The sequence below is a fragment of the Pogona vitticeps genome, chromosome 1, assembly GCF_051106095.1.
Source record: "Pogona vitticeps strain Pit_001003342236 chromosome 1, PviZW2.1, whole genome shotgun sequence".
NCBI classification, from domain to species: domain Eukaryota; kingdom Metazoa; phylum Chordata; class Lepidosauria; order Squamata; family Agamidae; genus Pogona; species Pogona vitticeps.
Genome location: NC_135783.1, coordinates 283,820,789 through 283,836,278, shown reverse-complemented (window position 1 = coordinate 283,836,278; position 15,490 = coordinate 283,820,789).

The window sequence follows — 15,490 nt, the reverse complement described above, 5'->3', positions numbered from 1 at the left end:
CATCCTGACACTGTGGATCTCAAGATTACAGTGCCAGGAGAGGGGATGCATGGGAATGCGCTTCTTAGGCTGTGGGCTGCCTAGGGTGAGAAGGCTTGGCAGCTGACAGAGCAGGGAGGTCATCTGATTCCTGGCTGGCCAGGGCTGGGCTGGTTTGAGGACAGCATGACCTCAAGGCTCGGAACTCACCTGTATAAGGTTTGAATGGAGTTCAGGTGGGACTCCCAGTTCCAAACCAGGATTCTGCACTATGGTAGGCCTCTCCCCTGTGGAAGATGGAAGTTTCAAGTTTAATGTTTAGTAAATTTATGGCCCTAGTTTCAACCCATCACCTGTGTCTTGCCTCAGCTGGTGGGGTAAAGCCCTTGCCTTTGCATTATATTTCAGTGTGAAATACATCCACTTTTCAAACACTGAAGTATAATACAACCATAAAGGAGTTGTGCTAAGCCTGAAGAAGTGGAATTTTCTCCATGGAAGCTTGCACTTTGTTTGAATCTTTAATGGCCCAATAAAAGGTATCACATGCTCTTACATTTGTGTAAGAGTGTGTGATACCTTTTATTGGGCCTTTAAAGATTCAGAGCTTGGAAAAGTTAGTTTCTGAATTACAACCATAATCCAGAAAAGTAACTTTGTTGAGTTCTTTTCATTTGCACTTTACAGGAACAGAAGGCCCACAAGCCACATTCAGTTCAGCATGTACAAATGACAATACTAGAACATTGTGGGTTTCCAGTTCTCCCCTATACCCATTTCCTGCAAATGACAATGCCAGAACATAGACTGAATTGCATAGACAGGTCATTAGAGCAGAGGCAGTTACAGTACAGGACCTTCTCTTTTATTTATATTCTCTTTCTTCTTTATTGCAGCTGCCAGGAGAAAACCCCAGGGACTTCTTAAGTCAGTCAGCAGGAGGCAAGTGAATTGGAGAAGATAAAGGGGCAATGAGCACGATTTCTTCTTAAAAGAGTACTGTAGGGAGTCTGTTTTTATCCATACAGTTTCTGTCTATCATCTGTGCCCTTGCTCTTCCTTTTCTCTGGATCTGAAACTAGTGGAGTTGAAGCCACAAGATAATTTAATCAATAACTTTGAAGAAGGAAATTCAAGTCTTGGGGTTTCTTCCACGCATGTTCAGTTCATAACAAAGTCACAATTTTTTCTCTTTTTTGAAAGGCCTTTTTCGAAGATCAGTATTTCAGCCCTTGCAGCATGGATTCTTTCTAAAAATTTTTAAAGTGGGTAGGACCAATAATTATATTTCAAGATAAACAAGATTTGTATTTTCAGTTTATATGCGCTGTTTTAAATCTGGAGACATTTAGGGTGACTTGTTCCTGCATGGGGGTAACAGTTTTACTTTTTAAAAAATTGTAGTTTGAAAACCTTGTGACAAAACCTCTCCAAATTTGGCACAGAGCAAGAGCCAAGTGTCTCCTACATCTGTGCCAAGCTTCGCAGTGATCCACGGTTCAGTTTCAAAGTTATATATATATAACTTTGAAACTAAACCTTGGATCAGTGCGAAGATTGGCACAGATGTAGGAGACACTTGGCTCTTGCTCTGTGCCAAATTTGGAGAGGTTTTGTCACAAGGTTTTCAAACTAGATCATTGATGCACTCACAAGCAGTAATAACATCAGTAGCATTAAAGAGTCAATACAAGGTGTATCTTTAACCTGTTTAAAACACATATGTTACTCATCAGATGCTAACACAAGAGAAAGTTGCAGTTTCACTGAAATAGAGCTGGCATAACCATTCTTGACAGGAAGAAAACTTTGAAGTATAGTGAATATAAATCTGTGGACTCCCCCCTCAAAAAAAAACAAAAAAACATACCTCAAGTTCACAAGAACTGAAAAGCAAAGTCACATAGAGATCTTTTCCTTCAAAAATTTCCTGTCATAAATAATGGTATAAACAGAACCAAAGTGACTTGAAAATCACCTTGTCAAGAAATGTGGTCAAGAAATAACTCTTCTTGTAAAATCAAGCCTAAAATAACTGAGAATAACTCATTTGTGCATTCAGTCCTTTGCTTTGCTTCTGATATTGTGAGTGTCAGTTATTACATAGCCAAACAGTACAGCCCACCCCCAGGGTTTGCAAAAGTACTTTTAACAATAGAAGAAAACAACCTCTGAAAAGGAAGGAACCCTCAAAAATAGCCCTGTGAGATTAGTAGCTGCAGTTTGCTGATGGATAGAAAGATTTTAAAAACACAAGCTACTGTATTTTTTCATTTATAAGACGACAAATGTATAAGACAACCCCCATTTTCTAACCTCAAATTTAAAAAAACCAGGGATCAAAGGACTCCCTTTTTGCTAAGCCCCGTGTCTTCTCAAAAGGCAAGTAAAAGCGGTGGTCACTTTGACAGCCACTTTTCCTTGCCTTTTGAGAAGACACGGGGCTTAGCAAGAAGGAAGGGAGAAACACCTCCCCTTCCTTTTTGCTAAGCCCCTTGCCTTCACAAAAGGCAGCAGTAAACAGCTGCCTTCCGTGTATGATTTTTTTCTCAAATTATTTAAGGAAAATGATCATTTTATACATGGAAAAAATACAGTAAATGGCTACCTGGAAAAGTGAGCAAGAACATTCTGTGGTGCAAGATTCTCTTGCAGATCCCAAACTGTTTTAGCTGAAGAGTGCTAGTGATCACAAATATAAGACTAGAACAGTGTTAGGTGGGATTTTCTGAACTAGTGTTGCTTAACTAACAGTTAATGCTTCTCAGTCAGTAATATACTTACCACCAGTGGGAAAGAAAAGTAGTCTAGATGGCATGCAGGGCATTTTGTCATCTTTAATTAAGAATTCACGCAACCCTGATCCCCATGCTTGTAATAAATAAAGTGCTTATATTAGTGAGCCAAAAGTATTGGAAGCTGAAGGTTTATGGGGAGCTATTTCAATGTGCTAAAAATAAGTACATCAAAATGGTACTGCCCAATCTCAAACAGCAACAGGAGATAGACTAATTTAGATGATCCATATCGCTTTCAGTATTCTCTGTACTGAGAAATCAAGTCTGGTGGTTTTGTAGACATAGTATCTACATTTTAGAATTATGGCACTCCACCACTTTAGCTATGATGGCCTCATCCTATTCAATTCCGGAATGCATAATTTGGCATGATACTTCAAATTCCCTGTTAAGAGTTCTAGCACTGAACTTCAGGGAACTGAGGCATTAGTGCTGTAGCAGGCAATTCTAAGTCTCTTATTAAAGTAGAAACCTTAGGATTGCATAAAATGGAATTTACATAACTAAAGGTGTGTTTGATATTTATTTGTTTGTTTGTTTGTTTGTTTGTTTGTTTACTGAATTTCTTTCCCTCCCATCTAGACCAAAGGTGTACTCTGGGCTGTTTACAAATTTAAAAACAATAATAAAAAATTAAAACACGATAAAAATAAATAAATTAATACAAGCCAAATAGGGTAAATTAAAACAGACAAGAAAGGTAGTAAAAAGGGTGATGGAGAGGATGGCAAAAAGAATGGTAAAAGAGAGGCTGAGATCTTAATGCTCAGGGAAAGTCTGATGGAACAACCAAGTCTTCAATGCTTATTTACATCCATCCAGCGACGGTGCCAGGCGGATATCAAGGGGCAGGTTGTTCCATATGCGGGAGGGTGACCACCAAGAAGGCTCGGTTTCTTATTCTTTCCTCTGGGCCTCCTTCAGGGTCAAGGTCCTCAACTGCCCTGCCTGTGAAGAATGGGTATTACAGACAGATCTGGCTGGGAGCAGGAGTTCTGATAGGTACCGAGGTTCTAAACCATTTAGGGCTTTGAATGTTGTCATCATAACGTTGAAGTCGATGTGGAAATGAACCGGTAGCCAATAAAGGGCAGCCAGAGTGGGGGAGATGTGCTGAAATTTCTTCACCCCAGTTATTAATCTGGCTGCCGAATTCTGGACCAGTTGAAGCCTCTGCATCAACCTCAAGGGTAGCCCCATGTAGAGAGCACTGCAGTAGTCTATTCTTGAGATTATGAGGGTATGAATCAGTGTGATGACTGCCCCCACATCTAGATAGGGACACAGTTGGGCAATCCTCCAAAGATGGAAATGGGTTGCCCGGACCTCAGATGCCACCTGGGTTTCCATGGTGAGATCCGGGTCCAGGCAGATGCCCAAGCTGTGAACCTCACTCTTTGTGGGAAGTGTCCTTTCCCCCAAAGGAGAGGGAGCTTCCCAATCCACTGACACCAGGGCCGCCCACACGCAAGATTTCTATCTTGTCTGGATTTGACCTCAGTCCATTTGCCCTAATCCATTCCAGAATGGTCCCCAAGCAGCGTTCAAGGGTCAGAACAGCATCCACTGCAGTTGGAAAAAAAAAAGGAGAGGTAGAGCTGGGTATCATCAGCTCTAAGTATGCAGAATAGATACACTTCACTATTCCATGTGAAGTTATAAACATAGCATAAGTTAGTCAATTTTGTTATGGGAAAAAAGAATAGAGTTTATTAATAACAAGTTATTTCTGAGCTCCAGGGAGAAACAGTTTATCCAGTAGCCACTGCATTTGTACCAACTATCAGTGGAAGCTGTTAATGTGTCAAAGCAGTGGAGAGACACAATTGTGCAGTGAGCAATTTCAAAATTTTAATGAACCATTTGCCATAAACTCATTGGAAAGTAATTTAGCAACATCACTTTTACAATTAAATATAGTGTTTTACCATGCAAATGCAGCCCATTACTTCCATGTCAAGATGGAAAATGAAGTGAAACTGAAGGGATTCTGATACATGAAAGTCATCTCAGTAATTTCTCATCACTCCCTGTGCTCTTAAGCAGTGTAATGAAAGAATGAATTGATTTAAGCAATGTTTTGTTGGAGCAATGGTGTTTGTGGAATTAAATTAACTTGATGGTTTGTTGTGAGAGCCAAGCATTAGATTACTGCTGAAATTAATTTTTTTCCTCCTCTAGAGTTCTTGTTATTATTGAGATTTGATTCTCCTCCCCCCTTGTTTATTTTCATAACATTAGCCAAGGACTTCAGCTAAGGTCTTTCTACGTTTATCACTTCACCAGGATCAATACAAAATTACTTACATTTATGTTTTCAGAGATGCTAAGAATATGGAGAAATTGTACTGTATATACTGGTTTTAAGTTTCTGTAAAAATAAATGCAACCTAGTTGTGTATGAGACATGGGAGGCCAGACTGCCTCCATTAGCTAGAATGAGACTTTACTGAAGTCACAGCATAGCAGATCACATGAAACTGATTCAGAAAAGAGGTCACTCAATTAATCATTTGTGAGACACCTTGGATCTTCATTGTAGGAGAAAGGTGGGGTTCCAATCAAACAAATAAATAAAATTTACCGATAATCCCCTCCAGCGGTGATAATGAGCCTCTGAGTCTCACTCAATTCTGACAAGAAAAAGGTTATAGCCATTTGCTTACTTCCTGTGATAACTGCATAGAAGGCATGAAGACTTTGCTTTATGAACAACGATCCACATTAAGGCCCTGTTTGGTCCAAATTAAATTAGGCTGTATTTTGAATTGGAAGATCAGGTTCCAAATGGAATCATATGGTCTCAGTACTCACCTATAGCTCTATCTGGATGTGTCAGGAGTTGAAGATGGGAACTCTAGCACTGATTTATTATTTTTTTCTAAATTTGAAATTAGAATAAGTCAGTGAATTACTGAAATAAAAGTATGTTTCTCCTCCCATCACACAGTTTTCCATTGTGCCCAACTCTGCAGCAGTCTTCTTTGGGAGCAATTAATTTTATAGCAGAGGGACAGCAAAAATCAAAAACTGCTTTGGGGGTGTGGGGAAGGATTGAATTGATTCATTCTCTCTACTAACTGTGCTGTGACTTGATTTGCCTGAATCTTCTATTAAATCCTGTTAAGAGGCCAACCTGCTGAAACAAAAGTGTTCTCTTCTGGAAAATATAAACCACTTTAAAAATTAACTTTCTCTTCATTTGATTTTTATTGCAAGGGGTTTACAACTAGATTGCATGGCCCTGGGATGATTAATTTAATGCAGTTCTTTCTTTTATTCTTTGATAATCTTTGCCCATTTTCAATCACAAAATCATCTGCTACCCATCTCTCTATATATCCTGCTCCAGGCTGTAAGATCTGCCCAAGAAATTGCCTCGTTGGCCTGCATTTATTGGAAGGTACATCTTCCCACTATTAATGGAAAAATATAATGCTTATGCCTCCTTTTACTGTCACTCAAGTTGATTTTGAGCCCTCTGTAAATCATCAGTCACTGAGTAATGACAGAAACTTCATTATCAGAGAAGTCCTCCCAGACTGTCTTGTTCTACCTACATGGACTCATATATCTAACCTATCAGGGCACAAAACAAAGGCACATTTATTTCTGTACACAACAGAACTAAAGAGAAAATATTTAAGATGATGGGCTTGGCAAGAGTGTTTCAATTGGCTCCTTGTTAAATTGATATAGTAGCAATGAACAATTGAAATGAAAGTTGGGAATACATAGCTCTAAATGAGATGTTAATATATACAGAGATTATTTATATAGGTCCATTAATACCTGTTAAAGAGTATGCAGTTACTGTACTGCAATTTGTATGTGTATGCATACTCCAAGGATTCCTTGTTTGCTAGCATAGGAGATGCTTTTGAGTTCATGCATCCCCATGGAAGCCTACAGTCACCACCACAGTATGGTGACATGGGAAACCATTTCCATGTAAACAAAGTCTCTGTAAGCAGTGGTGCCACCAAGACAGGACTTTGGATCAGAAACCCAAGGCCCTGTTCAACAATTACGAGCAAGTGACCCCTCAAATGTAACAGGGCCAGCTTGTCAGATTCTGCAGGTCATGAAAGAATTCATATCATACGATACCAAACCCCATAAGGCCATGAAGGCTCTCATCCTAAATTACCTAAATGAACTGCTAAGATGGAAGCACTCCAATACTTTATTCCTGACATCATGTTAACAAAAATGAAGGCTAAGGAGAAACTCATTCAGTTCATCTTTAACATGTATTTATTGGATTTCACACTTCTCAAAAAAGACACAAACTATTCTTCAAAATACATACTTCTTACAAGTTTACAGTGAAATTCTTCACTTCAAAAAGTGTGTGTGCAAATACTTATACCTTTAGAAAGAGTATATACAATATTGCTTGTATTTGTGAAAGTGACACTTTAGAATGCATTTGATTAAGAATACTGCTTGCAAAAATGTATATTGGGGAAAATTATATTAAAATGCATGCAATTAGGGAAAATGTATTCTAGTAGTTTAAGTGATGGAGTAGGATACATTATAAATCCCCATATGGCCATAATATTCACTATGTGTCAGTCACACCTTTTTATCCTGAGTGACCTCATAAAATTGCTTTGAGGATAGTGTGGGAAGCTGGAGAGATATGTATGTTTGCTGAAGAAAAGGCAGGCTACAAAAGTAGGAAATAAACACATGAATATCTAATTTATTTTTAAATTTCAGGAAAAATTGATCTTAAAGTTTCAAAGAAGCAGTCATGCTAAATCTGCTCCAGCATGTATAACGAAAAGAGAACAAAAAGGAAAACAAAAGCACTTCAGTATCTTAAAGATCTGTTTATTTTATGTGAGCTTTTGTGGATTATAATCGACCTCTTCAAACACAGAATGCATGGAAGTGAAGTGAGGAACCAGGAGGATGTGGAAAACTGGGTGACAATTACTGATTGATTGGTTAGATTAACTTGTCTGATTTGACTTTTCATAACAATATACAGTATGTGTTAATTATTTAATGTCTGCTGGGATATCCTGACTGTCATGAATTTGATTATGAAAATTGTAAAAGTAGAATAGAGATGGATTTTGTTTCATAACAGCAACGAAACAACTAGAAGCTGACTGATGTCCAGGTGTTAATTAGGAAGAAAAAAATGTACAAGGTCAGTTCTTTTTCCAGCATAAGAAAAAATCAAGAAGAACAAGATGACCCTTATCTTATCAAAACTCCAACGGACAAGGACACAACAGCTTAATTTAAGAAAGATGGGCGAAGAGAGAAGAAGAAGGATGGAGAAGAGAGATGGGGGAGAGTTTGCTTGCACGACAGCCAGAGACGAAACACGGAGAGAGATGCATCTGGCAGAACTTTAATTTGGAGACTGCGTAAGAATGTTAATTTAAGATATAGCTAGACTGTCTATTGTTTTCGTTTTATAGAGGAAATATCTGGTGGTGAAGGCTGGGGTATTGGAAATAATTAATGACATTATGCTTTAGTATGTTTGTTTGAATGCTACCTTGTTTTAATAAAAGATAAAAAGACAATTTGTCTGTAAGTTGGCTCCTTGTTTAGACCACAGCTACTATGGTAAGATTGGCTACTTTAAAAATATATTATTTGATCTGGCCGCGTTTACGCTACCAAATTAGGGTCCTAAAGTAATAAAAAAGGAAGAGCAGATCTTCCAGATTGTTTATTTAAAATCGGGACAGACTTGGGTGAAAGAGTGAGAAGTTGCCTAGGGCAAAATTACAGGACCCGATTTTGCTGGCAATAGGGACGGATCATTCCGGACCCCTCTCTGTTTCGCGTAAAGGCAGTTCTAAGGAATGCTTTTACGACACTGACCACCCTATTTTTGTTCCTGTTACGTGCTGTCAAGTCTCCTCCAACTTCTGGTAAACCAATATGTCCTATCATCAACAACCCTGCTCAGCTCTTGTAAACTCAAACCCATGGCATATCTGGTCTTCCATTTTTCCTGCTGACTTCCATCTTTCATGGCATTATTGTCTTTTTTCAGAGAATCTTGCTTTCTCGTGATGTTTCCAAAGTAAGAAAGCCTCAATTTCAACATGTTTGCCTCCAGAGATAGTTCAGGCTTGGCTTGCTGTAAGACCCACTTGCTCTCCTCCAGCAACACATTTCGAATGAAGCTTTTTTGTGTGTGTGTGTTTGCTTTGCTCCCCCAAGCCCTGAAATGAAGACGCAAGACAACAATTCTTTGGATTTAAATATGGGCCACACTTTATTAAAACCAATTCAAATTCAACCAAATAAACCAATTCCAAAATTGAGGGGGCCTGCGGTAGTGTGGGGAAATAACTCCAATAATTCCTTATTAGTCAATGGGCGAATCCCAGGCCCCAGGTTCCAGCTGTCTAATGACCGGAGGAACCTGTCAGGCCTCAGTTAAACACCCCGGACCTCTAACCATCGTATTTGATGACCTTTGGTCCGAAAGTGGTCCAGCGCATCAGCTGCCTTTGGTCCTGTAATCGCACGATCCGCAGAGCCGTAAGGACTGACGCGCTGTTGGCTTTATCATAATTACAAAAGGGACACACCACACTACCCACCAGTGTGACCAATTATAAACCACCCTAAAATGCCAACAAACCCTTTTCCAGCGTGGGATAGGCGAAAAATCCCCCCATCCAAAAGCCAATCATGATAGAGGTCAAAAATTCCTATCCGGCCCCGAGAAAGGTGACCCCAAAAACACACTAGAAAGAGGGTGGGAGGGTGGGAGCCAAAAGTGAAAGAGGGCACGCCAACAGGCCGGCTCTTCCTTCTATTGATGCCGGCCCACGCCAAAAGTCACATGGCCCGGTTGCTTACTTCTTCCGGGGCAGTGGAGCAACAGATGCTGCAGAGATTGAGGGCGTGAACACGCGCCCCTCCTGCGCGCGTGTACTTCTTAACTTTCCAGTTTTCACACCCATACATAGTTACTGGAAATATAATACTGTGGATGATTTTAGTCGTTGTCTCAAGTGCAATATCCTTACACTTGATGATTATTAATTCCTTCACTGATGCTTTTACAAGTCTCTGTCACCTTCTCATTTCTTGGCTGCAGTCTCCATTTGGATTGATGATTGAAACCAAGTATATAACATATTTAACTATTTCAATTTATTTATTTTTATTTTATTAGATTTCTACCCCGCCCTTCTGGACCAAAGGTCTACATACTCTGGGCAGCAAATTCTTCATTGTCAACATTAAAATTGTGTAATTCTTTTATAGTTATGATTTTTGTCCTCTTAATGTTCAGTTACAGTCCTGCTTTGGCACTTTCTTTTCACTTTCACTAAAAAGCATTTCAAATAATTGCTGTTGTTTGCCAGTAATATGGTGACATCTGCATATCTTAAATTACTGATATTTCTTCTGCCAGTTTTCACTCATCCTTCATCTGAGTCCAGTCTGGTTTTCTGTATTATATGCATGCAGATTGAACAGATGAGGGAATAAAAACCACCTTTGTCTGACACCTTTGGCTATAGAAAACCATTTTATCTCTCCATATTCTGTTCTAATAGTAACTTCTTGTCCACATTGCAGATTATGCACCAGGACAATGAAGTGCTGAGGTATATCTGTTTCTTTCAGAACAATTCATAGCTTCTCATGATCCACCCAGTTAAAGGCTTCGCTGTAGACTGTAAAGCATAGACTGATCATCTGAAATTCTTTGGTGTACTCCAGTAACCAGCAGATACTTACAATATGACCTCAAGTGCCTCTTCCTTTTTGGAATCCAGCTTGAACATCAGACATATTTCATTCTATATATGTAGGAAATGCTGTGTAGATTTGAAGGAAGTGGTCTCCAGTCCAGGAAAGTGTATAACAAACAAAACTTGTCAGTCTTTAAGGTGTCACATGAAACATTGTTGTTTTTGCTGCAACAGGCTGAAACAGCTATACCCTGAAAACATGTTTCATTGGAGCCTCGTGGCACAGTGGTTAAACCGCTGTACTGCAGCCAAAACTGTGCTCATGACCTGGGGTTTAAATCCCAGGTAGCTAGCTCAAGGTTGACTCAGCCTTCTGTCCTTCCGAGATTGGTAAAATGAGTACCCAGCTTGCTGGGGGGGGGGGCAATGTGTAGCCTGCATAATTAACTTGTAAACTGCCCAGAGAGTGCTTGAAGCACTATGGGGCGGTATATAAGCAGCATGCTTTGCTTTTTTGCTTTGCATTTGTATTAAAAATACATATATATTTCAGCATCATTTTCAATGCTGTGTCACATACTCATCCCTCCTACTTACAAATAGTTTCCCATATTTTGCTTATACTTATAAATCCTCTCTGCAGGCCCACATCCAACAGCTGTTTTGTCTCACTGCTGTGGGCTACACTACAGTATGGTACGAGATGCCCAGGCATGCTTGGAAAGTTATTTTCTTAGGAACTACAACACCCAGAATCCCCTAGACAACATGACTATGGTGATTCTTGGGGATGCAGACCAAGAAAGTAACTTTCCCAATCTTTGATGTCTAATATATACAATTACTATATATAATTCTCCTATAAATATTTATTGTATGCATGACCTATTCAACTTAGTAAGTAGTAGCAGCTCAAAGAGCCTTGCCTACTCCCAAGACAAGTAAAGGTAGAATTAATCCTTCTGAAAGAATCTTACCATATTCTTGTCATTGTTTGGAGCCTCTTTTCTGAAAAGTAAGATTATCAGGAAGAATCAGCTGAGTTGGTCTCTATATTTCCTTGCCTCTTCTGTCCTGCAAACACTGCAGACCATATCACACTTTAAACATGTAAATACAGTAAGACACTACTACACTCTGATCTTGTTTTGCCCGGGGATTTCTGTTTTGATGTACAGTACATCCTTCCCCCTTTTATTCTTAGGATCTCAAAACTACCTCACTGGTCTTCAAATAAACTAAACAAGACTTTATCTAAACTGGAATGTTTACCCAGGAACTGGTAGAGGATTATCCTTAGCACCAAAGTGCTCCTTTGTTAGAGAATAATTGGATAAAGCAGCGACTGAATATTTTGACTTCTTTTTCTGGTTCTATAAGGGCTGGGAATCCAGAGAATGGGCACATGCAAACATGTGCCAGCTGGGACTTACAGGCAACATCTCTCTGCTGTCATTTGCTTCCAGTTTTTTGTTACAGACAAGCACACTACCTCCAAAAGTGTACCTTGAGCTAATAGTTACTGATGAATCAGGCAAAATCCTGGGTCCCATTTTTTTAAAAAATACATTGCCCACAATGAATAGAGTGGCAAACAACATTCACACAATTGCGAGAGGCTTGCCAAGAGTACTGCAGAAGATTATACATGCCCACATTCTTTGCACAAAAGCCGTGATTATTGTGAAGATATTAATAATGGGATTTCATAGATACAACGTCTTGCTTTTCCAAATGAATGTGTACAAAGATTTCGTACAGCTGCCATTTTTCTCTCCATTTTTTTTTTTTGGATGGTTTAAAGCAGATTTATCACTAATCCTGAATGCTTGTAACAGTAAACAGCTTCATTAAGATATATTTTCAATTTTCTTGACAAACAGTACATTCAGAGTGAGGCAGGAAAAAAGAGGAATAAAACAGGCACTATAGGTGTAAAATCCATTAAACTATTCTCAGAAGTTAGTGACTTATAATTTTCTCACTTTCGTTTCCATTTGGATGTAATTTTTTTTTAAAAAAATCCTTCATGTTAGCCAGTTTTGGTGATGGAATCATATTTAATAATGGTATTATTATGTTGCTGCTCTTATCTAAGACTATAGTCTTATCATTCCTGTAAAGCTGCCATAAAAAAGAGCAGATCTTCCTTTTCGTTAATAATGTGGGACAGATAATGTGGGAAGAAGTACTGCTCATATTGGTTCTTTGCACTTTACATACGGGACCATCCACTAACCTCCTTTAGGATTGCCAAGTCCTCGGGGCAGTGGCTGAAGCCTCACATCATTACTGTGCCTCTCTGGGTTTCCTGGTGCACAGACAAATCTGCCCAAGCTCTGCTGCTGAACAGCTCATTGGCTTAGGTATCTGTTGTGAGTTTGATTCTCCGGTATGCCTCCTTGAGAAGGGTTGGACCCAGTGATTGTAGCGTTCCCCCTATTATCTTAAGTGGTTATGAATATTCATGTCGTAGGCTAATGTTGCTGAGAGATGGAGCCGAAAGATATGAAAAAGAGGCGGAGTCAGAGAGTGAGTCAGAGTCAGTCACAGTCAGAGTGAGAGAGTGGAGTAGGAGACAGAGTGTGGTATTTTGGGAGATCTGAGGTGTGATTAAAGTGAAAAGTGAATAAGAACCGTAATGACAAATAGAAGGTTGTCACTGATGATAATAGAAGTTACCTATGATTATATTCAGAGATCTGTAATCAATAAAAACGTTTTATTGAAAAGACAGTGAAGTTTGGACCTGGATCGTCATCTTTCCATAATTAATATTGATTTAGTGAGCAACTGGTGGCAGTGGGGTAAAAAGGAGCAGTAGTTTGCCTTCGTGTGCTCTCTGTTTGGAGGATCAGGCAAGGGACATGAGGGGCACAGTGATCCTTATGGTCCACTCCAGCTCTGCCGTTCTAAGATGATGGTGGTAGCTCCTAGGAAATCAAAACGTCCCTGCTTCTCTTCTCACTTGTGGAAAAATAGCACTAATGACCTAGTTTGCATGGTTGCTGGCAAACCAATTAAAAGAAATGTAATCTCAATATAAAACAAATTAGCAACACAAACAATAAATAGCAAAGAATGCAATAGCCATAAATTGCATACACACCCCTCCCCCCCCCATTCAATGAAATCTCAATATGTGATAATTTGAAGACTGCTTTCCTGCCCTTGCGATTTGGCCTCTTTGCACACTCTTTTCAAGCAAATTTCTGCTTTTGGAGCCAAGATGGAGCCAAGGGAAATATTCAAAATGGTGGCAAATCTTCAGTTGTTTCAGTTCAATGGTTGATTTTAATGTGATAATACAGAATCAAACAAAGATCATATGTTTAGTTGCATTTAATATTGTAACTTATTGTGGTTTTAGCTGTATTTGTGTATTTAAATAATAGTTAAAAGTTTGTGCACAACACTTGTTCTGTGTGCAGAAAGTACCAGGTTCTACCCCTGGTATCTCCAGGTACATCCATAAGTATTCTCTGCCAGAAGCTGGGGGGGAGTTACTGCCAGTCAGCAAATACCAAGCTAGCTTTCAAATTGTCTGAATTTTTATGTTGTGAGCCGCTCTGAGTCCCTTGATAGGAGAAATGCGGCATATAAATAAAACTAACAATAGGGCAGCCACAGTCTGATTTGACCATACTGTAAAGAATAGCCCTTTTGCCACACCAATGCCCTCACTGTAGAAGCGGTAGAGTGCTGGCAAAGACTGTACACAGTCCTAGCAGATCACACTTCTTAGCATTTATCAGAAACAAGACTGATTTCAATGTACGTTTGAACCATGAATGACACAGCAACAGGAAGGAAGGTGACCTTAAGACACTTGCCCTGTTATCTCCCTTTTTCAGCTGGAAGTAGCCCAGCTAAAGCTGACTGTGATAGAGGGTTGAAACCATGTTTGTGTGCACCGCGTGTGCACATACATATGTGTATTTAAGGCAATTTACCTCATGAATGTAAAGGCATTAAGAAAAAAAGTTCCACAGCCATAAAAAGAACAGCAGAAGAGAACTCATAAAGAAAGGATCCATTGCAGGGAAGGTTGATTAGAAAGAAGTAAAGAGCTCATGGTTTGAGCAGTAGTTCTATTTTCTTCAGATTTTGTTCCCTTGCAAAGATCTCTTAACACCATGCATTGCACAGAGCTGCAATAACACACTTTTAATTATATTTGCTCCTCATAAGTTTCCCTCAATTTGCATTTACTAGTTAATTTTTTACAGACGTAGTGTTGCTGGAGTGAATTTGTATACATAGTTCATTGTCTTGTTTACAAGATAAACCCAATCAGAAGACTGCTATTAACCCAATTCATTTACAGGAGGTGTTTTCTAAGCAAGGTTAGATTACAGCAATTGTTCATCATTAATTTTGTTAGTAGATGTTTATTCATTTGTATTACGTTGTAAACAAGGCACTGTATTATACAATAGACACATTGCCAAACTTTAGATGCAGCTAAATATCCTCATTTTATTATGTATAATCACAATACTTCCAAGAACCCATGACTAATATCCTTGAGGCAGAATTCTTTGTGAATTTTGAAGAAATGAGACACTGGGCTTTGGAACCAATCCTGAATATTACATATCTTCTCCTCCATCAAAACCTAGAGAAAACGGAAAGTGAATTATTGAAGAAAATAGCTTAGCAAGATTCAGGAAAAAAGGGGGGATTAGACACATGAATTCTATAAGAAAACTTTTGCAGTTACACTAGAAAGGATAAAATTACAAGGTCTACCAGTCCTTATGCTTCAAGGTATAAGCTGATCGCCAGCTTCAGACCAGAATACATTTCTTCCCCAAGGGGATTTATAATGCAATTATTTGCATTATGTGAGCTTTAAGCCTTCTTCTGATAAATTTACCATATACCACTAGACAGACATGATAATACAGTCATTTCCCATCCTGTTTTGGTTGGCAACTCAAAAGGCAGAAGTATTTAAACAAAAAGAATGTATCTTATACACATTTGGTAAATTTGGAACTTTTGTGAACTATTACA